Raw genomic sequence first — 18642 nt, 5'->3', positions numbered from 1 at the left:
GCCAGGACTTTGGCTTCCTGCAACCATCAGATGGATTGCCATAAAATGCGGCACAGATATTATTAGTCACCAGGACATGAATCCTCCTTAAATCTTGTAAGCCTCAACTGTACTTTGACATAAATTTACAGCATGCTAACATGCTGCTAACATCCGTAAGCATACATTGTTGGCATACTGGGAAGCTAATACGTAGACATTAAATCCTAAACATTAGAATGCTAACACGCTAACATCACTTGGTTAACGTCAGTATTTTTTACAAAACATCGTTGTCGGGTCAAACCTTGGAACTAAAAAAAAAAAAAAAAAAAATCTAAACAATATTTTACATTAGTTGCAAAGTCTGGTCCACCTGGGGCCTTCTAAATAAAAGTGACCTTATATTCTTTTAGTAGTGGTGGCAGCTGACGTTGCTGTCTACTGTCCTAGATGAGGCCTTGAAAAACAGAGGATTGTGTGTGTTTATTTCGGGGCTAAATCATGAGCGAGGCAGCAGCATGGAGGTACAAGTTCCTCCTGAGGCCATGGTCCATCTGGGAGCAAACACAGCCAGCATGATGGTTTTTTGGTTTTTTTTTTTGTTTTTTTTTAAATTTCTGTTCAACTCATGGTCACCCCTGCTATTACAGAAGAGCTCCTTCACACTGTCTTTATTTGTCTTGCTGGACCTTAAATTTGAATCTGAAAGAAGGTTTCCCTGATCACGTTAGTGAATGGTCGTCATCACTGGGAGCCGGTTACACCAGCTCTTCATATGTTTAAACTTGGCATAGTTACAACTTAAATGTTTAAGATTTACACAATATTACATTAAAAAGGTTGGATAACACATTCTTTCTTATTTAGAGATTAGTTGTTAGTAAATACTTACACCCTTAAACTTAATAACTTAAGTGCCAGGTAGCTGTAGGGTAGCTAATTGAATAAACTGATATATGATTAAAATGCTTTTAATAATGATGGACTAGGAACATTTTAATTGTGTTTCTTAAAAATAACACACTAGGCTATATCTCAAATTATAAAACAACACACCAGGACTGTTAGCCAGATTGGCCTAATAGCATCAGATAGCTTAGCTTAATTATTTATGTACTACTTCTCCTAAACTGCATGAATACCACTAACGCTTAAACACAAATATTTCCGCATGTGTTCAAATATACAAATATAATAAAGTTATAACAGTATTTCCAAAGGATAGTTTAAGGTATTGTTTGGTCTTAAAACTGTTGTTATGGCAGTTCAAGTATGTGTCAGCTTGTGATGCTACTGTGACTTTCAGATTACAATGATACTTTTTTAAAGACAGGGCTATAGACTGATTTACAAATTACTAGACTTTTCACCAGTAAATCAATACTTTGAAACAAGTAGTTTCAAAGTATTGAGTAGTTAGAAGTTACTTGGAACTTACGACACACTTTTTATTATATTAATATAATATCATAAAATATGACATTAAAAAAATTACTTAATTACTTTACAATCTTACTCCACTTGATAACTTAAATTACTAGTTACTTTGCAGATTCAGATTGATAATATAAAATATAGTTAACAGATAAATTTTGATGTATGATTATAGGGTTAGGATGAGGTAAGATAAAGCTTTATTGATCCCCCAGGGGAAGATTCACAAGCTAACCAGTAGTATATAACGTAATTAAAATGATCATCATTAAAGTGATGCAGTATAATCCTATTATATAAAATATATGATTTGGAAATGGGCCATTCTGCATAATAAGTACTTTTACTTTTGGTTCTGTTCGTACATTTTAATACTAATACTTTTGTACTTTTACTTAAGTACATTTTTCAATATACTCCATGACTTTCACTTGTAAGAGAGTATTTCTACACAGTAGAATTGCTACTTTTACCTAAGTAAAATATCTGAGTACTTCTTCCCCTAATGAATACATCCAAAAAACATGACCCAGCCTAGTTTTTTGTAGGTGCCTGTGTTTTGTCTAATAATAGTGATGTATTTCAAATTAAAAAAAAATTTTGTTTTTTTTTTTGTTTTGTTTTTTTGTCAGGGCTGTTTTGTAGAGCAGGCCTGTGTGCGTCAGATCCCATGAGACACCGGCCCATAACTCTGACCGTGTGCCAAAGCTTCCACAAACTATCGATTCTCCGGTGCACTTTAGATGTAATCCAGCTCTCGGCCCCCATCAATCCTCTCAGCCCCCTCTGCATCCCGCTGCAGCATCCAAAACTGCCTCATAGGGTACCAGGTCTGACTGGAAATTATCGATCCTGGCATGGACCATCTGATTATGATGTGTTTTATGACTCTCGGGATGGGAGCTTTATTGTTTTAGTGGCCGCATCTGGTTTCTGATGATGGACTTGATGAGGTCAGAGTAGAGGGAGAGGAGAGGAGAGGGAGGCAGAAGTGAAGAGAAAAACACAAAGAACAATAGAGAAAGAGAGAGAGAGAGAGAGAGAGAGAGATGCGTTAGAGGGGAGAGTTTAATCGATACTCTAAAGCATGACATCATCGTTTAGCCAGTCTGGAGGGACGTCAGGCGCTCTGCCAGTAACTGACAACAACCAGACCCCGGCCATGAATCATTAATGTCATCCATGCCTCTGCTTTGGTTCAGTCCACTCTGATGTTACAGGCCACGGCACCTTCAAGCCATGCAGCATGTTTGTCAACAACAGCAGCAACTGATTTCAAATGCTGCTGTTGTTGTGTGGAACTAATTAATAGCATTGGAGCTTGAAGCCAGACACTACAAACCATTACTACCACTACTAGACCATCACTTTGTTTTTCATTTTTGCAGTGGTTTATTGGTCTACCTGGTTGCATACGACTTTGCTTTTTTAAAAATGATTCCTTTATCATTTCTTATAGTTTGTCTTTCTTTTTTTGTACCATTGGTTTGTGTTTCATCCTCAGCATTGTCATTTCTAGCAGCAGTAGGAGCAGTAGTAGCAATAACTAGTGCTGAAATTGAAACACAAACTATAAACAAGAAAACCATTTCAATAATCAATTAATCGGTCAGGTCATTTATCAAGCAAAAATGCAACATTTGCTGTCATACATTTGAATAAATAGGGGTCTAAAAAGTGGATTTTTGCTCTAATGAATAATTCTGACAGATGGTTGAGATCATCAGCACTGAAAACTGTATTTTACCGGTGTCCAAGTAGTATCATCCTCGGTGTTACTGAATTGGTTTGATCTGTGGGTGAGCAGACTGAACTAGTCTTAAATCTCCACCATCATCCATCAAAAATATGGCTTAAAGAGTTCTTTATCATTTAATTTTACAAACAACTGACACGATGATTTGCAGCAACTGTGAGCAGGTCTTAGTGATTTAGGGGTCCTCTGGACTGCCACTATATTTTCACAAATTTAGGAGCTTAACATGACTTCATGGGGTTGCGTACTAATAGCATGCCGCTTTCAGGACGCTTCGCGTGTCATTTCTACACATTTTAAGCTTTTTCGTGTGTAGTATAACATCTTTTAGTCCTGCGTGTCATTTAACACCGTTTTCGGTTAGGGTTAGCTTTAGGGGTTAGTAAGTACAGCAATGACGTGGTGTGAAATTACTCAAAAAGCAAAAAATGCGTAGTGATAAAATGCAAAATGACTTAAGCAATCGGTGTGCTATTCATATTACACATCAAGTTTTATTAGGAGTCTTAATGTCAGGACTGACACACCCCTTATTTTTTGGGGTTTCTCAAAACTCAGCCAGTTAGGAGCTACAGTACTTTTAGCCTGAGGATGTTTTGTGAATGTTGCCCCTGAAGCACAAGACACAACATTTTTATTTTTATTAACATTTTACCAGACCTCAGCTTTCTCCTAATCTAAACCAAAGTGCTTTAGTTGCCCTGAAGCAATGTGCTTTGTGCTTTTCCCAGCCAACCACTGGAAAAAAAAACCTTGTCTTTGAACACAACCCAGGCAGCAACTACGTGTCGTATTAAAATGCAATTGGCAAAACAATTAAGTAGTATACTAATCTAATTTCTAGAAGAAAGGGTTGACTGAAGTATTGTACTTTGATGACTTCTATTACACAACATTTACACTCTTTCTGTTTTCAAGTAGTACTAATATTACAACATAGAACTACTATTACCTATTATTATTATTACTTGTACTATTGTTTACTACTGTTACTACTTCTTTTCACATTATTACTCTTACTGTATAACTAATAAAACTACTAAGACCGCAACTACTATTCCAACTACAGCTACAATACAATATATCATACGACCACTCCTGCATCGCCACTACTGCTACAATATTACTACTACTACCACGTACCTTGAGAACAAAAGGTATAACTTATATCTACAAAGTTTTTTTTCAATAATTGATGCAAGGCAATTGCAATGGTTTTTTGAAATTACATGTAAACATATTTTTCATATGACCCTGCCTTTTAGGAGCCATACATGTGAGAGGAAATCCATACAACACCACCCACATGCTAAATTAGGGAAACCTATTAGATGGCAAACAGGAGACATCCTCTACCTGACCCAGCTGACCTCTAGACGAGATATCCTATCTCGTCTAGAGGTCATTAATTCAAAAAACAAAAAACAAAAACAAAACAAAAAAACAAAAAAAAACCCCACAGACAACCACAAGGATGCAAAAGGCAGACGACACATACTCACAAATTCAAAGATATGTGAGATGGACACATGAACAGACAGAGGCAGAGAAAGGGAGAGGAAGATGGGTGAGGTTAGTTAGTATTCTTGCTGTCTGGAGCTGTACTGGTCTCCTGTGGATTATTAATGAAGCAGGTAGAGCCCTTTGAAACCCTGTACTCTCACCCATTTTAACTTTAATGATCCAGGCACATCTGAAGTGCTGTATATCCTTACTGTTTGCATACACAGACTGAGACAGACAGACTGGGACAGACAGGCAGCTGAAGAGATACTGCAGATCATATGATCTAAAATCTTTCTAATTCAATATTCTGAATGAGTTTATTTATGGTAAGGTAAAATAAACAGATAAAATGCATAGACATGACATAAAAAACAAAAATTCACTACTGACCAAATACAAAAATGGAAACCCTATACAAAATAAGGTTTAAACAGGTGGATCTGGAGTTGCTTTTTGAAGTTGCCCACTCAATGTTCTCATCACTGCTAACTTCCAGTGTTGGCCTTTGAAGGGTCCACACAGCTAATTGTCCTCTTTGATACACAAGGAGTCACCAGGTGTTTCTTTTCACCCCACCTCTGGAGGGGTGTAACACACGGTAATGTTCATGCAATACTTTGAGAGACCCAATCTCTCCACCTTAATGTCGCGCCAACTAACCAGGTGACTCCAGTGCAGTGAGAAAGACATAATCCCCCGCTGGCTTCCCACCCAGGAATATTCAGTTTGATGGGGGTCCAGTATAGGGATATCAAGATGGGTGTAATGTGAGAAACTTTTATGTATCTTGTTGAAAGCCTGGCAGTTGTGTTCTGGACCACTGCCTTGGATCTGAACGATCCAAGGAAGTCCTGCTAATGGAAGCAAAAAGAGAGTTAGAGTAATCCTAGTGGGATGAGATAAATGCAAGATTAAACCATGGCCATGAAACATAGAGGGACTCAGATTCAGAGTGAAGGGTATAAGCAGCAGTGAAAGAAGTACTCACATCCTGTTCTTAAGTAAAAATACAAGTACAACAGTGTAAAAATACTCAAGTAAAATTCCTTAATTTAAAATGCTACTTAAGTAAAAGTACAGAAGTATTGTCAGCTGAATGTAGTTAAAGTATCAAAAGTACTTATTTTGTAAAACAAAAATTGATTAGATTGTTATTACATAATGCAGGTACTTTAGTCCAGTGGTATCCAATATAGAGATTGGGCCTGTCTAAAGGGTCACAAGGTAAATACTGGAGGAAAGAAGACAAAACAAAATCCTGTGACATATAATCTCTGCTTTTTTGGAAATACTGTATATCTGAGAAATGTAAAGGGAAAAAAATCTTTCTTTGGTGGAACTGCATCTGAAACGTGACAGCAGGTCCCAAGACACTGCTTTCTGGTTGAAGAGATCACCGGTTTAATTTTTAAGAATCTATTGTATTTTATAACTTTCACATGTTTTTTATGTAAAATTGTAAACTGAAAGTAAACCGTAAATATAGTGGAGTTAAAATAACAATATTAACCTCTGAGGAAGTATAAAGTAGCATGATATGGACATGAATATTGCACTGGATATTTGACAATTTTGACCTGCTGGTGGTGCTACAGGAAAAGTCAAGGGATCACTAAAGTCAGTAGGATTTGTCCTCTTGGGGTCATGAATTTCTGTACAAAATTTTAAGGCAACCGATTCAGTTTTTGGCAAGATGTTTCTGTCTAGACCAAAAGTGGTGGACAGGGTCACCGATGACTGACACTACTATCGCTAGAGGCTGAAATCACTCATTTCTGATTGGCCAGTAGGGGTCAGGTGTAAGCGGAAATTTTAAACATGGTTGTGGTCAACAATTTAACAACTTTTCTAAATCAGTACGCAAAGTACTGTATATTAAACTGCAGGTAACCATAGCAACAGGACTGCTGCTTCCTGGTATGTTACCATTTAGTTTTCTCTCAATGGTGAAATGAACCTGACCACGTTGTAAACTTTTCTATGCCCTTCGTCTTCAAACATCAAAACGCCTCATCTTGCCGTACCACCTCTGTCTGAGTTTGACATTTTTCATCTGGATAAAAAACAGGAGCCACTCAAGCATGACACGCAGGTCAAAAGTCAAGGCCTGGTCAAAAGTGAAGCCTGAGTTTTTAAAGGTAAGAGCATCATTCACCTCGGGGACCAGCCTGTCTGGGGCATGAATAAACAAAATCAGCTGTGAGGGAGAGCAGATGTTGCGGTCTCTCATCTTTTTATATGTGGGATCAAAGCATTCCCACAGTAGCTGTTGGAGTATCTAATGAAAAGCCCCTCCACAATCTCCTTCACTGGTGTAAAGAGAGGTGTGATATCCACAAAGGTTAATCCCAACATCACCGCCACACATACGCAGATGCCTTAACATGCAAGCACATGTTTATGTACACAAACAAATGTGTACATTCATACAGATACTTACACTCTCACAGATAAACATGCTAACGCTTCACATGCTCACACTACCCCCCTAACTTCACATCGGTTAGTGCTGTAGCCTAGTTGCCATAGTGACAGGGTGACAGCATATTAAGCTCTATGTGTGTGTGTGTGTGTGTGTGTGTGTGTGTGTGTGTGTGTGTGTGTGTTTGTCACACTTCACCCTCTCCCAGATCGTGTTGAGTGTTGATTTTTGAGGATTTCATCAGTGCTTCAGCACAGCGCTGCTGCAGCTTGTCTGATTGTGTGTGTGTGTGTGTGTGTGTGTGTGTGTGTGTGTGTGTGTGTGACAAAACAGAGGAAACACTTGAGCTCGTCTGTCGGCACTCCAACCAGAAATAGGCTTGATGAACACCTACTCACCAGATAAGAGCCTCTTTTCCATTGAGCCCCAGACTGAAAATCACTCTGACTCAAAAATTACTCATTTTCTCCCCCTGAATCAACCAGCTGAGAGCTGACCTGTACAAATTATGTCCCACTTTATAACTTTTATTTGAAGAAAATACTAAATTAGGCGATTAATTGCAGAAGGTGAAACATGTAAGGCCAGACATTTATTCTACACTGCATAAAACATAAATCTTAACAAGACATTCTGCCTCAGATGGAGGTTTTCAGACTTAGAATCAGTTTTTTAAAATAAGGGTAAGATACTAATGTAACTTGATTGTAGATGATTGGTTGGTACTGCTTGTTTTCAGTAAGATACCTCAATAATAGACAAGATGATGAGGAATTTTTTGCAGCGTGTTCTTTCAAAAAATGGGTGACATTTGGATTTTTAAAATGAATGATTCAAAAATCTTTGAAAATGCCATTTGCACTGTGAAAGTTCTATATCGTAGTCAGACTTTTTTTTACATTTTCTTTACAGGGACTGTGGCCCACAGTTACCAGTGCTATAAGGGGTCAGCAAAGTTGTGATCACACCAGTTCATTTCAGAAGAGAAAGGCAAGAGATGTTTTCACTCCTGCCTCATTTGCTTCAGACAGCGTTCAATCTGATTGAACTATGACATGCAAAATCCCGAGCCTCTCCAGCACCCGACTTATTTTAGAGAGGGATTGAAATAGATTGTTTATATTCTTGTTTATATAACTACATGGCAAAATAATACATGCAGCAGAGAAGGAGTGATACTGCTTGTCTGCAGGACTGAAGATAATGACAAAACACATTCGATTACCTGTCCCACTTGCTTTGAGCCTCACCAAGCAAGTAAATCTGGCTTGGTGAAATCCAGTCTGACAGGTAAAGGACCTCAAGACAGGTAAAGGACTCAAAGGCTAACAGGTAAAGGTCAAAAGCAAAGTTTATTGGTTCAAAGGGCAAAAGCAGGATTCAGTCAGAACAATCCAACCAGAACAAAAGGACATGGCAGACAGGCAAAAGTCCAAAAATAACCAGCAAAGGTTACAACATAGAAATACAGAAACCAGGTAGGACAAAACATGTAGACTGAACTGCAAATAGACAACCTGCCAGAGAACAGTGGAAAAAGGGCTGGTTTATATATGGAAGGACTAATTAGGTGATTGGAAGAAGGTGCGCGAGTGGGCACGGAGGTCAGGTATTGATGAAAGGCGGAATACGCTGAGGACAACTTCAGGGCAGGGAGGGAATAGGCCTTTCCATTGTTCTTATCAATTTCTATTACTGGAAGCATTTTCTGAGCGCTCACAAGAGGAGGTCCTCGTTGCTCATGAACTACAGTTGTCAGCATCTTCTTGAAAACAAAACAACATTTAGTTGCGTTGGAACTAAAAAAAATCAGGGTTAAATTCAGTTTAAGGCAATCTGCTCCTTTGAAAAAAATCTGGGTGAGTGATTGTCACATCAGCCTTTTATTTACATTCTTTACTTTTCTTTTATTTTCTGTTCGACCATAAGCAGTACAAATAGTTTGTCTGCTCTCACTGTAACCCCATACGCCCATCATTGCTTTAACAGGAAGCTGGGTGGTTAGCATGTTCGATGTTAATGGTCACAGCATCTATTTTCAGGCTGAGTGCTGCAACCTGAGACGGCTGGCAGCTGTCTGGACCTGGAATGGGCTGCAAGCCCTGAGCACGGGGACAGGACAGCAGTCTGGACACTGGTGGTTAGGTGTCAGTATATGTGTGTGTTGTGTGTGTCCAAGACAACAGGAAGCGGACGTGGACACTCGAGTCGTCTGATATGTGGGGAATCTGTCGCCTCTGATCGCATAATGGTGGAATCTTTTGCACCGGGCCAAGGACAGGCCAAGACTTTCCCACAGTCAGAAGATTAGTCAGAGAGACACAGGCAGAGAGTCACTTCTGTCAGTTCTGCCAAAACCATGAGGTAGAGACTGAGCAACACTTCCTGTTACACTGCGACCTCTATCAGGACATAAAAACCAGCTTGTTTACTCAAATACCAATAATTCAACATACGTTCAGACCAAAACAAAATATGTAATATTTACTTGGGGGCAAATAACATCAGAGCAAGTCTAAGTCTGAGGGAAAACCAGCAACACATAAATAACAACAAGACATGGAATTGTCCTTCAATATCTCCCTCTTCTTTTTTTTTAGTTAATCTCTTTCCTTCTATGGTTAGCACCTTCACCATTACATTTCATTGTCAAACTATATCTCATCTACATAATGTATATTCTTTTATAGTTTGTTTTTGATGACTTGAGATCGATAGTTCAGTCTTGACCTTGGAAACAGTGGTTGCGAGAACAATCTCAACACAAGGTCCATTTAGCAGCTGTTGCAGAGTTTTTGAAAATGTAGATGTTTCAGCTTTGCGTTTTTTTAGAACATTTTAAGGATTTTTTTTGTTCAAATTAGCTTAAAAGATTGAAAGGGGAAAAAAACAATCTGCTGAGGAGGATTTTGTCAATTTTTTATTGTATAGATGCATAGTTTAGCATTGTGTATATTTTTGTATAGTGCAGATAGTGTTGTGTATTTATGTGTTATGAATTGTTATACTTTGTATAATAATTACAACAGGACCTTGTACAACCTGAAAATATGGCAATATTGTACTTTAAATTGCAGTCGAGCCAATGAAAAAACTGGACAACGAGATGGACGGCAGACAACACCTATAAGACGGGTGAGAAAAATTAAGCATTAAAACACTGAAAGATCTGTTCTGTTGCTAACATGGTATGACAGCAGAACAGTGTTCCAATAATGATCTGGAGCGCACCATGTGTCACTTATCAAACGTGTGCGTGGCTTGTTAGCTGACAGAGTGAGAGGGCAGATTTGACTTGACCCTGTCACATGCTGCAGTTAACAGAGGGAGGCAGAGATGATATCACAACCCTCAACGCTCTGAGAAAGAGAGGCGACAGAGGCTTGGATTCATGTGTTATTCTCCAGTTAGCTAGTTACCATGTGGTAAACCAGAAAGAAAAAGCCCCCTATTGATTATTAGTATTATCTAATTTGTAGCCAGTGAAGTGATTAAAATTCACAAAACTCTGAGCCTTTTGTCAATACAAATAAATTATGTCAATGTCACAACACATTTCTTCACCACAAGTTGGATTAAGTGATGACAATACAACCATCTGAAACAGGAGAAGGTTTTCTTGCCATTTGCAGATTAAATTTTGGAAACTAAAACAAGTTCGTTCAAGGTTTAGGTTTTAGGGTTACTGAACATTTTTTTTTCTTTCCTATCATTTTAATTGTCTTTTGACCCTGAAGATTAATTTCGTAACTCCCCGGGGTTTCCGACACCCAGGTCAGGAACCACTTGGTTTTGGATATTGTTTTAGTCATGTCCTTTAAAAAAAAAAGGAAATGCAGAAAGTGCCACCTAACATGTCCTGTCAACTGAGGTGAAAACAAATGTCTGGGTCCATTCACCACCTGGACCACAACACCATTTCACTGCACTATTTCAATGTCAGCCTCATGTAGTTCTTTCATGACGAAGAATCATATTCCTGTTATCCGCATTTCATGACACTGTGGTCATTAAACATGTTTTTTCTACCAGGCTATATTTAGTGGATGTAATTTATTGAGCTATTACTTATAGTACAGGAATCCCTGTTCTACTTAAAGGGATCCCACTTAGTGTGATGATAGAAACTAATCTGTGTGCACGTGTGTGTTTGTGTGTGTGTGTGTGTGTGTGTGTGTGTGTGTGTGTGTGTGTGTGTGTGTGTGTGTGTGTGTGTGTGTGTGTGTGTGTGTGTGTGTGTGTGTGTGTGTGTGTGTGTGTGTGTGTGTGTGTGTGTGTGTGTGTGTAGGTGTGAGAGTGAGAGAGAGAACGTGTACAATCACTCAGATGCAGACATCTCAGCTGCTGTGCTGTAAAGCCCAGATTCATATTCGCCAATAAGTAGCAGCCTGGGCAGCAACACAACCAGGGGATTTGTAGCTCATTAGTAGCCCCGACACACACACACAAACGCGCGCACACACACACACACACACACACACACACACACACACACACACACACACACACACACACACACATAATGTCCTGTATCTCCTGCAGGAAATGACTTGTTGACATCCTGTTTCTGAACGCTGCATCTTTAGCTCTCCCCACAGATAAAGGGCACTAATGAGGTGAGACAGACAGATGCAAAGAGTCAGGGGCAGACAAGTAAAGACAGGGACACCAGATGAGAAAAAAAAGAGGACTCTATAAAAAAAGCATTAGCTGGATGAAAGAAAAAAGAGACATGGAATGAATTAGCTACAGAGACAATTAAGTGCGTTTGAATGAAACGAGAACACCCTGTGAGCACATAATGAGATTACAATGTGGAAAGAACATTCATGATTATTTTGAATCCACCAGAGAATGTTCATCCCCGTTGATTCCAGATGCATGTACTTCCTAATAATAAAGCACTAGATATGCAGTCTGCGCACGTTTGCTTGGTCTTAACAACAATGACAGAGTTTGATAAAACAGGAATGGAATTTAAAATGAAACCAACTCATCATTTGACTTTTTTTTGCCTCTCATTGTTCATAAAACTGAAAAATGAAATAATGCCTTTTCTCTAAATCATTTGTCAACTGACATAAAATAGGACTACTCTAGCAAATTCATTTTCTACTTCCATAAATTTGGGGGTCTTGTGCAAGGCTGGTTTACCAACCTTGCAAAACGGGCAACTTGCCCTCGGCCGTAGACCCCAAGAACCCCCCGGGTTCTTTTGGGGATATGCACATCTATATCAGCCTTTTTGTCAGCGTTTTTGTTACTCATAGCTGGTGCAACCGTCTGAAGCTTTAACAAGGTATCTGAACTACAGTGCAATAGGCAGAACCAGGTTTTACTCACATTTGCAGAAGGGGATTTTACACAAAAGAAGAGATTTCACGGTTTTCTGCGATAGAAAAAGATATTATGTAAGGGAAATGTATTTATTCATGAGTTTCTCTTGCATGAAACTCGACCTCCTGCATTTGAATCCATTTAAATCAGACAGGAACAGAAGACACAACTGAAATGTGAAATCTGAATAATTAGTGGGAGTTGTACTAATATTCATTTTTTACATTCTTGTGTTTGAAGTCTACTCTACAGGGAGTCGTGTAGCATTATGCAACACTACTCAAATTAGTTCAAGCCGAGTTTAAAATTTGGGCCATAAGAGGGATGGTTTCTCAGCTTCAGCACATCGGGGAGAAACACTTACTGGAGGATTAGAGAGTAGTTTCTTAAATCTTTATTCACGCAGGGAGTGGCTCTTGAGTACACGCTGTGAACTCTTGTCAACCCAGACAAATGGAGTGGCCCAGGCCAGATTAAATCTGTCAATGAGCAACTCCTATGGAGAAGTTGGGTGTTAAGTGTGTTGCTCAAGAGCACCTCAGCAGAAGTTAAACAGTTCCATATTTTGGAAAATGCGCTTATTTACTTCCTTGCCACATCACAGATAAAATGGTGGATGCAAAGTCAGTTAAACCGCAACTTCTCCCTTCCATGGTTCAGCATTCTTTGAAATATGTTTATTTGCTTTTTTTCTGAGATTGATGACATGATTGATAACAAATTGATAACAAATGAAGCTGGAGCCAGGAAGTGATGAGCCTAGCTCAGCATAAAGAACGGACGCCGGAGGGGAAACAGCTAGCCTGTCTCTAAAGGTGCTTTTAGACAGAGAGCCATATTTTCCTCGGCGCAAAACGTCTTTGAGTAAATAAAATGTATTATTATCACTATTATTATTATTATTATTATTATTATTATTAAATGATGTAAAAAATATGAACAGGAGTCTGTCATCTACTCTCCAAACTCTCTCTTGTTGAACCACCATCTGTACATATTCCATTCATTCTTTTAGCTATTTATCTATGTGTTTAATTTGAGATGTTAAATTTTGTCTTTCTGTGATCAGTTTGGGTAACCAAGGTAGCCATTACACTATTTGTCTGAGCCTAATTGATTCAACATTTTTCTGTTGTACGACTGTTGGTGCATTTTGTTTGTCTTGCAGACCCTGTATATGTTCACCAGATCCACTACTGTGTTGTATGGAGACTTAATGTTGTTCTTTCACTGGCCATGCATTGTTCCTTTGTGACATCTTTTTATATTGAGGACAGAAGGTAAGTCATTTGATGGTTGGCCTATACTTTTGTGAAACAAATTTTATTGTTATTGTACTTTTTTCACAGTTAGAATACCTTGGGCCTAAATCTTGTTTACTGTGCACTGCATTTTTCAGATTTGTTACCATAATCATTGAATTTGCTGTGGGTTGCCACTGTGGAACTTGCTTCCTGTAAAAACTTCTGCTGGTCATTCTCTGTTTCGAATCTTTACTGGAAGTGTGTTTGAATGCTAGATGCTGTAGAACTGTGCAGAAGGGAAAGTGCTTCATAGCTGTACCTAGATTTTCCTAATTGATATTACGATTTGAACCAATTAAGCAAAAAAATCTGGCCTTACAAATACATGTTTCTGAATTTTTTTCCCACCTTAAAAGTCCCTCATTGTGATCTGTTTCTTGTGTTTACATATGACAGTTCCCTGCCTCTGTCGTCGAGTCAAACGATCAGGATTTTATACTGCCATCATTCTCTTTCTCTCTCTTGGCAGTGGTCAAACAGTTACAGCAGTGGCATGCCGTCAGCATAGGCAAGCAGAAGCGATATCTCTCCTTACATCTCAGAACAGCCTCCTGTCCCATAAAGGGTCTGATATTGTCTGTTTGCATCCATGTTGTAGTTAACTGCCCTCTTGTGGCCACAGTATGCTATGTCTCTGGGAGCTAGGTCGACCCAGCATTTCCGTCATTTTCGTGGGCGTTGCCGCGTGCCATTGACAAAGATCAGGGCTTGTCAAGCAGAGGGGCGAGCAGCATTTTTTGGACATTTACGCATGCGCGTAATCCTAGCATCTTTGATGGGTGACTGGCCATAGCTAGCTACAGACAAGTGAGCTTGTCAAGCTGCTCTTGACTTGGCTACTACTGTTCTGATTGCACACATTATTATAGACATGTGCAAATGCGTGTGGAAACTGTACTTGTGCATTAGGAAATTACTTCGACAGTCTTCTCTTCCTAAGCGTTAAGAGGTAGCAGTAGCAAGAAAACAATCTAATTACACTGTGGTTTACCATCTTAAATCGATATAAGTTGTTGGACTAATCACCTTAGTCAACATGTGGGATGACGAGGAGTTAGGGTGTATTGTGGAGCAGCTTTTAAGAACTCAGTCAGTTAATTTCTTTGGCTTAGCTTGCCACCGCACGCCACTGAGTTACCATATTGATGCTCTCAGCCTGGAGATGTACAGATGTGACTAAAATCACACTTCCTGCATCGTATGAGTTTGGTTTCTCTTCTTGAAAACTCAAGTTTTTTTAAAGTAGTCATTTCAAGTATTGGAGATTTAGTATTTTCATTGATTTTTTAAAATTATTTTCTATTTTTAATTCAAATTTAATCACTTAATCTCTGGTAGATGTAGTTTATTTTATGCTATACTGTACTATTGAGCCCTGAAGGAGAAATTCATCTTTGGCCCCCGTCCACAGAGAGATCAAAGTACAACTTCTGATACAGAATTGAACCACAGGAAGAAAAAGACATTCTTTTTGTTGCTCAAGCACATTTCAGTAGGGTGCACTTTAACTGTGAAGGGGGACTGAATCACTGTGCCATCCAGCTGCCCACTTCCGTAATCAAGGCACAGTCGGCTGTGCACAGTCTCAGTTCAGTTGTATTGGGTTCAGTACAGTGCAGTTTCAGTCAGTGGGAGTTTGCAGAGGCTGATTATGCAAGTTGATAGATAATCTAATGGGGTCAGATAAGACTCTGGCTAGAGTCCAGGGCGCAATGATAAGAGCTCACCCATTCTACCACAACATGCTACTATGCTAATAAGGAAGACCCAGTTAACGGAGACTTTCCACTTACTGGATCTTCGACAGTTGTGTGGTGTTCTAATGTACCACAAACAAATACAGGATCTTTTACAACCTGGAATCACTTATTCTGGTTTCTGTCAGTCGGTCCTGCTGAGCTCTGCAACAAATCCACTTCCTTCCTGTTCCCGGTTACCATGGTAACAGTAAAGGAGAACTCTGTTATCATCAGAGGGATCGGGCAAAAATTATTTTTATCTCCACTTCCCCATCTCTCTGCTTCATATAACCGGGGGACTGAGTGTCCTCAAAGGTTTCACGCTACAGCTGGAGTGTGCAGCCATTTCACAGGATGTGAGAGAATTTAAAACGAGATAGTAGCAGAAAGACAATCGAAAGCTCGTTGCATTTAAAAATTGCAAATATTTCTCAAAGCCGCTGATATGCATGAGTAAACCAAAGCGCACACACAGAGCAAAGGACGAATGTTAGAGGAACAGTTGGAACACAACATTCAGAAAGGAAGGCGATATGTCGTCAAACAGTGATGGAACGTTTCCTCAATGAATGGTTCAGCTTCTTCAGTGTGTGTAATAAAGGCATATAAATAAAGGCACTTTCAGTAGCTATAAAGCTGCTCTGTAAAATAATTTCATGCTTGAAAAAAATTATTTTAACATCATGTAGAAGAACCTCTGCTGAAAATATTAAACAAAGGTGTCAAGTGAAAAGGTTTGCATTCAAAACACCATTGAAAAGTCATCCAGTTCTGCATTTTATAAGGTGAGGTGATCATTTTAAAAAGTCAAACTTAGATCCACCAACTTGGTTTTGATATTTCTGTGATGTATTTTAATCTAGAGCAAGAATAAAGCAAGAAAAATTATCAAGCAAGTATCTCATGGTGTCATTGTGTGTAAAATCATGAAAGTTTTAATCCTTATCAGATAGGTCTGGTGATTTTCTGTATTTTTCTTATTTGTCAACAAATCCCATAAGAAGATCAAACCAACAATGAATTGATCATCATCACAAGTATTTCATGTGTGGCCAAAATCAGATATACAGTAGCTTATTTCTCTGTGCCCTCCACTGTTGTCCAGAAACTGTGAAAACCACATCAGTTACCATGCTACCATCGCGCCATGAACATAGGCACTGAGGTTTATTTTGAATCAATCCCATATACACCATCTTGTTTCTGTAAACACCCACCAATAAACCAAATGTGTATTAATCCACCACTGAAACTAGTCTCCCACAGTTGCCCTGTTTACTCCTGTCTGAATGACCTTTGCTAAAACCTACAGTGCCCAGCTGTGTTAGGAAATTACTCTGCATTTTTTCCTTTTGGTATTTTGGATATGGGATTTGTTGAGTATAAAAAATATATAAAATCACCCCGACTCATACTATACTTAAGGATTTAAGTCCTAGTTGATGTGGTGACACCTGTGTTCCTTTCGAAATAACACATGTATTGACCACTGGGGACAGAAAACTCTGTTTGAAATGTGACAGACAAGGAGTAGCTTGTCTATCTGTTCACAGCATAGCCAAACCAACTACGGGTGTCATGTTGTTTCAGTAAAAGAGACAAACAATCAACAATTTCATCTCACCGTGGTTGATGTCTTCCGATTTACGTCTGATACATGAATACATCATTTCCTGGGAATCCTTTGAGCGTTTCTGTGAAGAAAACGGAAAACCTCCTTCCATGACAATGAACACTATTATATACGAAGGTTTACATTGAGTGGCTGTTGCTGAAAACATGCACTAAATCGAATCAAAACAGTGGTTTGATATAAAGGAAATCTTAACGATTAACACTGCACTTCTTTGAAACACTTATGGGGCCTCACGGCTGGATATTTGAGCTGCATACAAATGCCGCTGTTATTCCAGTTGTAAAGATCATCCTGATGCAGAGGCGCGTCCCTGTGAGTATCTGCTGCCTGCCTCGCATCCGGCAGTCATTTCTAATCTAACCGTTTGTCTCGGAGGAGCACCCGGGGTGAAAGAAGATAGCTGGGATGGCAATTTAAAGGAGTCAACGTGCTAATGGTCTGCTAATCCGACTCTGGGGAGCACACCGCAGTGTTTCATTCATCATTTATGAATGCCGGAGTGGAGAGCATGTCTAATCACTGATTATTTTATGGGTTCATATCACCTGTTGGCTGAAAAATGACATGATATATCTTGCAATACATGAGTGATTAGATGTGAATGAATGATGTGATACACACTTAAAGGGGGTTGTTTATATAGAAATAAAGTCCAAACTGCTTCTCATTATTTTGAGTTAATGCCACATAAGACTTAAGAATATCCCCAATGAATGTAAGTTGTGTGCATGTCAGACTCACCTATCCACAACAGAGAACTCCACAAGCAATCTGTCAAAACATGCTCAGATCAATCTCATGGCGGAAAAACCTTTAATGGACATTGTTGATAATGTCTCAACCTCAGATAAACAGGCTACATTTTTGGCATGTGGAGAAATGAGAAATGCTGCTCATGTCATAACAGTAAGAATATCATGGTTATCTTCAACTCCTCAAACTGGTCAAGCTCCATTAAGATCATTAATCAAAATCAGAATCATCTGGATTATGAGTGATTTAGATTATTTTAATGTTGCTTATATAAACCTCTTCAGACACACACACACACACACACACACACACACACATACTGCATATACATGACCATCATCCTGGTCTCTCCCCCAGAACACTCATGTATATTTCCCAGACACGGCTGCTACAATCTTGACTGTGGTCACTGACCGTAGTGTGGTAATCACCTGCTGTCTGTCGTTACTCTTTAACTTGCAAGCGCATGTGCCGCGTTCCTTATTAGCCTGCTGAGCAACTCATCCGCACCCAGTCTGCAAGCAGAGGAAGATAGAAGAGAGAAGAAAAAAAAAAAAAAAAAAGGCGGGGCAGGGAAAAATGAAAGAGAATTAGGAGATAATGAGAGGGAGAGGGCAAGAGGACTTAAAGGGGATGAAAATTTAGTGAAATGAAAAAGAAGAAAGAAAAACAGAGAGTTAGAAGTGAAAAAATCTATAACGAAGGGATGGTGACTCTCACTTCATCCGTATCACTGTATATACCAGACTTTGGAAGGACAATATACGGAGACC

The 18642-nt window shown here is 39.1% G+C and overlaps 1 long non-coding RNA gene across 1 annotated transcript; it reads right to left on the bottom strand.

Moving 5' to 3' along the window:
- Positions 1 to 10015: 10015 nt before the first annotated feature.
- Positions 10016 to 18390, bottom strand: LOC120807018. The gene is made up of 4 exons (XR_005709777.1): positions 18301 to 18390; positions 17858 to 17887; positions 17105 to 17174; positions 10016 to 10224 (listed from the first exon to the last, which is right to left on the bottom strand). It is a non-coding gene; the product is annotated as an uncharacterized LOC120807018 (long non-coding RNA).
- Positions 18391 to 18642: the final 252 nt, after the last annotated feature.

This window comes from Xiphias gladius, chromosome 21, assembly GCF_016859285.1.
Source record: "Xiphias gladius isolate SHS-SW01 ecotype Sanya breed wild chromosome 21, ASM1685928v1, whole genome shotgun sequence".
Taxonomy (NCBI): domain Eukaryota; kingdom Metazoa; phylum Chordata; class Actinopteri; order Istiophoriformes; family Xiphiidae; genus Xiphias; species Xiphias gladius.
The sequence above is the reverse complement of the archived record's forward strand: the minus strand, read 5'-3'. Positions and strand labels throughout refer to the sequence as shown.